This window comes from Psammomys obesus, unplaced genomic scaffold (genome assembly GCF_907164565.1).
Source record: "Psammomys obesus unplaced genomic scaffold, mPsaObe1.curated_primary_1811, whole genome shotgun sequence".
Classification (NCBI taxonomy): Eukaryota; Metazoa; Chordata; class Mammalia; order Rodentia; family Muridae; genus Psammomys; species Psammomys obesus.
This window is the reverse complement of record NW_026596152.1, coordinates 8930608-8935803: the sequence shown is the minus strand read 5'-3', so window position 1 is coordinate 8935803 and position 5196 is coordinate 8930608. Positions and strand designations below refer to the sequence as shown.

The window sequence follows — 5196 nt, the reverse complement described above, 5'->3', positions numbered from 1 at the left end:
CAGACAGCGAAGAAGGAGGAGACAAGGGAGAAGATGGAGTGCGAGGGGGTTGGGGGTGGGGTGGAGAAGAGAGCGGATGAAGACGACGAGAAGAAGGCAGAGAGGGGCAGCACCCACGCAGAGCAATAAAGCAACTAACCCGCAGTGCCCACGTCCGCACCTGTGCCACTGTGCCCCACACTTTCCCCTGAGCAGTCAACCTGTGTGCTCCTCTTTAGTGGAGAAAGATGGAAGAATGACCGGCGCCCAGAACGCCGTCCTTGCCGTCCTTACAGACAAGCGGGCTTACCTAGGGCCTTGGGCAGATAGCTGAATGCAGTGTGTATGTATTTGTGAACTAAAGACTTTGTATGTGAATGTGTAGATGCTGGGTTGTGTCATGTGGGCGTGTCTAATTGGGTTGCATGTCTGTGTATTGCGTGTCTGTATGAACTGGGTGTATGTGTGTGTGCATATTCACATGTGTGTGAATTTTGTGCATGTAGGTTTTTGTGTGTGGTCAATGTGGCGTAGCCAGGAAGGTGAGGGCCCCTCTGGGTGAAGGCCAAACGTCTAAAAGAATGATGGGTGTTCCCTGGACCTCAGCGAGAGTGGGTTCAATGCACCCATTTTTCTGAGCATCCACGCTTATCTTTTTAGTTGCATTTAAATCTCCAGATGCATGAAAATATCCTCAGGAGCATTTTCCCAGCAAGCTTAAGTGTGAGATTGTACACAGGGAAATTTCATCCTTAACACCCGGATACCTACCCAGTTTGCAGTGGCCTTCCCACGCCAAAGGCCACACAACAGGTGCCCCTGTTCTCACCACTCCCAACTAGCAGGCTGGCAGGGGTAACGCTGCCATGCACAGAATAGCACCAGCGCCAGCTCCGCTCACACGAAGTGGCTGCCCACAGGGTTTGGAGTCTGCAGTCAAGGTGGCTACAGAATTGGCACTTCCTGAGGTTGCACGTGCGGGATCTGTCCTTGGCTTCTCCTTAACCCATTGGTGGTCATTCTCCCCATCACTCTACACTCCGTCTTCTGTCTCTCGGATCATTCTCCCCTTTACATTTCATGTTAGGATCTGCCTAATGGCTTCCTTTCCACTTCTCAGCTCCATCTCTGAATAAGGCCACATTCAAAGCACTAAGGATTTCAGCATAGTGAGTTTTGGAGGACAAATTGAAAACCAACAGCGGAGGCCCTGTGAGACCACTGCTGCTTTATCTTTGTTGGAAAGTTGGCATTTAACAAGTTCTTGTCCAAGACGTGTTGAGCCATCCTGTATCATTACCACGCTGCCATGATCAGCTTCCTACAACAGGCTTGCTAGAAAGACCCGGCTCCTGCTACAGACAGCTAAAGAACATCACAGCCCATGCGCAGAGACAAGACTCCAGTGCTCAGCGTCTGGGAGACGAACCTATTTCTAATCTTTACAATCTGTGGTTTTAAAATTCTGCTCATCTGAACCCAAAGGGGCTATAAATACAAGATGTTTCTGGAACCAGGGGTCGGGGAGCAGAAGTTCAGCTCAGCCTCAAAAACAGTCTTGAGAGTGTTTGGTCAGCGTGTCAGTGGATCTTTTGTGCAAATTTTGTATTTTACTTCCTGTTTGTAAAGAAGGGGCTCTTTTTGCCAACTTTATCTGTTGCGCTGGGTCAGCCTTAGACTATAGCCTAACTCCCCTTAAAACGTTTTTATTAGTATGTGTTAATTGAATAAAACTGGTTTTGCTGCGGCTTTTACAAACTTGTATACAATGTGCTTTGTTAGTCTCTCCCACCCTGTAACTCTCTCACCTCCTGCCACTGGTCTCCCCTCCACAAATCGCTACCCTTCTAATCTCATGTCCTCAGAAAATATCTAGATCCTGTAAGTGTGAGAAAACCTGATATGTGTCTTTCCTAATCTTATTTTCCTCAACACTCTTATTGCAACCATTTCTCCAAAGATGATAAAATTTTATTCTTCCTTCACGATCTCTTTGTTGCCTGAATTTCTCACCTGGACCTCTGGGCCAGTCTTCCATGATACCTTTCTCAGTGTTTCCGTAAAGCCCATGTGTGGCCAGCCAGGCGTGTGCACCACATGCTCTTCCTGAGGCTGCTCAGCAACAATTCTTCTATAATACATAACTTTGTCTTATATTTTTTTCAGTGGTCTGAATGTGATGCTTACGGGTTCCTTTGAGGGACCACCTGGGAATGAGAAAAACAACTGTGATTCTTTGAATTGAAGCCAGGTGCAGAGAGCTCTTGAAGGGTGGGGTGAACTGTTCTGAGAAACAACCAGCTGTAAACTATCTACAACCAGCTGTAAACTATAGAACAAAGTGGTTTAATTTTCAGGTATAAAAGCCCTGTGCTTTGCATGTTCGGGGTCGTCTCCTGTCTTTGGAGGGGCAACTCTTTCGAGATAGCAATAAAACATCTTGCTTTTACATCAAGCTGTGGTCTGTGAGAGTTCCTGGGAAGGGTGCGATCCTGAGCTCCTGAGCAGTGAGACTCCAGGTCTTACGTTTTTGGTGTGTTGCCCGGGAAACAGCATGCCCCTTCCCAACCCTCATCAGACGGGGTTCGGAGGTCGAGCTTGGAACTAGTCTTATTTCTGGTATACCACTCTGTATCTGGGAACTGGAGAACGCTCCTGATTCCATCTGGGGAGGCTAGGTCTGTGAAGGTTTTCCTCCCATCTGTAGGAGTCAGCTGCCAGGAGGCAGCCTCTCCATCTGGGGAGGCTAGGTCCGTGATGATCCTCCTCCCATCTGCTTCTCATTGGAGATGGCTGCCATGAGGCAGCCTCTCAATCAGAATTCTGTGGTTCCACCCATAAGGGCGTCCTTATCTGAATTGCCTGTCGTGTTCTCTTTGTCTCTATCGTTGTTGCTTCTTTGACTTTCTTGACGGACGACTTCATTATGGGACAGACTGTTACTTCTTTTTGACCTTCCCCTCACTAATCCCCCAGCAGGTCTGCAGCAGGGTGCCGCCAGATGATGATGGAAATCAATAAGTGGAAGGCCCATAACCCCCCTTTTCTGAAAATCCCCAAGCTCTAACTGATTTGTTTGAATCTGTCCTATTCTCACACCAGCCTACTTGGGATGATTGCAGCAACTCTTGCAGGCCCTCCTGACTACCAAGGAACGGGGGCAGGTTCTCCTTGAGGCGAGAAAGAATGTGCTGGGAACGGACGGGAGGCCTTCCGTCCTCCCTAAGGAGATTGATGATGGCTTTCCCCTCACCTGCCCCAACTGGGATTACAACACACCTGGAGGTAGGGAGCACCTGAAAGTCTACTGCCAGACTCTAATGGCGGGTCTCCATGGGGCCACTCGAAAGCCCACCAATTTGACGAAGGTAAGAGAGATGAGATGGTTCAGGGGCCGGATGAATCCTCCACAGCCGTTCTTGAATGGCTGATGGAGGCTTACTGCTGGTTTATGCCCTATGACCCTACCTCAGATGAGCATAGGGCAATGGTGACTATAACCTTTATAGACTAGTCAGCCAGAGATATTCGTAGAAAACTCCAGAAAACAGAGGGTTTACAGGACAAGTCATTGAAGGATTTAGTGCAGGTAGCAGAAAAGGTTTTCTACAGCTGGGAGATGGAAGAAGAGAAAGAGGAAAGAAAGCAGAAAGAGCAAGAAGTGAGAGAAAGAAAAAGGGATAAGAGGCAAGACAGAAAGTTGACTAAGATCCTGGCCACCGTAGTGCAGGAGAATCGTAAGGATAGGGAGAGAGTTCCTAGCAATTGGAGGGGCCCTCTGTCTAAGGATCAGTGTGCCTATTGCAAGGAGAAAGGACACTGGATCAAGGATTGTCCAAAAGGAAGAAAAAGCCGGTCCACTTCTTGGTGGACACTGGCACCCAGCATTCTGTTCTGTTACAAGACTTAGGAGCTAAAAAAGAGAAAAAATCGTGGGTCCAAGGAGCCACTGGATGTAAACAATATTCATGGACTACCCGAAGAATAGTGGACCTTGGAGTGGGCTGGGTATCCCACTCATTCTTAGTTGTCCCCACATGCCCATACCCGCTGTTAGGGCAAGATATCCTAACTAAGATATGGGCCCATATCATTTTAGAGCAGATGGCCCACAGGTGACAGACGATAAAGGGGTTCCATTCAGGTGCTGACGATTCAACTGGAAGATGAATACCGCCTGTTTGAAAAGGTGGTAAGTCTGGAAAAAGACCTTGACTGGTGGCTAGAGAGACATCCCAGGGCACGGGCTGAAACGGCTGGCCTAGGAAAAGCAGAGAGACAGCCCCCAGTTCAGATAGAGCTGAAGCCTCAGGCTACCCCGATCGCGGTGCAGCAGTATCCGATGTCTAAGGAAGCCCATGACGGGATCCGCCCTCACATTCAGCGGCTCCTTGACCTGGGGTTCTCAGAAGGTGCCAATCCGCCTGGAATACTCCATTGCTGCCAGTTCGGAAGCCTGGGAGCAACGATTACTGACCTGTACAGGACTTTGAGGGACGTTAAACAGGTCATGGACTTACATCCTACAGTGCCCAACCCGTATAACCTGTTGCGTTCCCTGACAGGGTTTGGTATACAGTCCTGGACCTTAAGGACACATTCTTTTGCCTTCAACTTAGCCATACCAGCCAAGACATTTTTGCTTTCGAATGGGAAGACCCAGCCTCGGGGGTCTCGGGCTAGCTTACATGGATGAAGCCACCGGCTATTGCAAGAGCTGGGTGAGCTCGGCTACAGAGCGTCCACAAAAAAGGCCCAGCTCCGCAGAAAACGGGTCAGTTATCTGGGATATATATTGAGAGGGAAAGAGATGGCTATCGGAGGCTAGGAAAGAGACTGTATTTCATATTCCCCCTCCTCGGACTACTAAACAACTGAGGGAATTTTTAGGTACAGCGGGGTGGATGTCGATGCCGGGATTTGCCGAGATGGCAGCCCCTCTGTATGCCCTTACAAAGGGCAACGACTCTTTCATCTGGGGAAAGGATGAACAAGCTGCATTTGATAACAAGCCTTAAGGTCGGCCCCAGCATTGGGGCTCCTTGATGTGACCAAACCCTTCCATCTCTGTGTGACTGAGAATCGGGGAATGGCCAAAAGGGGTGCTAACACAGAAAATTGGACCCTGGAAGAGACCAGTAGCCTATCTATCCGAAAAACTTGATTCGGTAGCGGCAGGATGGCTAAACCTGCCTGCGAATAGTAGAGGCAGTGGCG

At 49.1% G+C, this 5196-nt stretch overlaps 1 pseudogene; it reads left to right on the top strand.

Annotated features, from left to right (window-relative positions):
* The first annotated feature begins 3299 nt into the window (after nt 1–3299).
* LOC129666756 (uncharacterized) lies at nt 3300–4704 on the top strand (annotated as a pseudogene).
* Nucleotides 4705–5196: the final 492 nt, after the last annotated feature.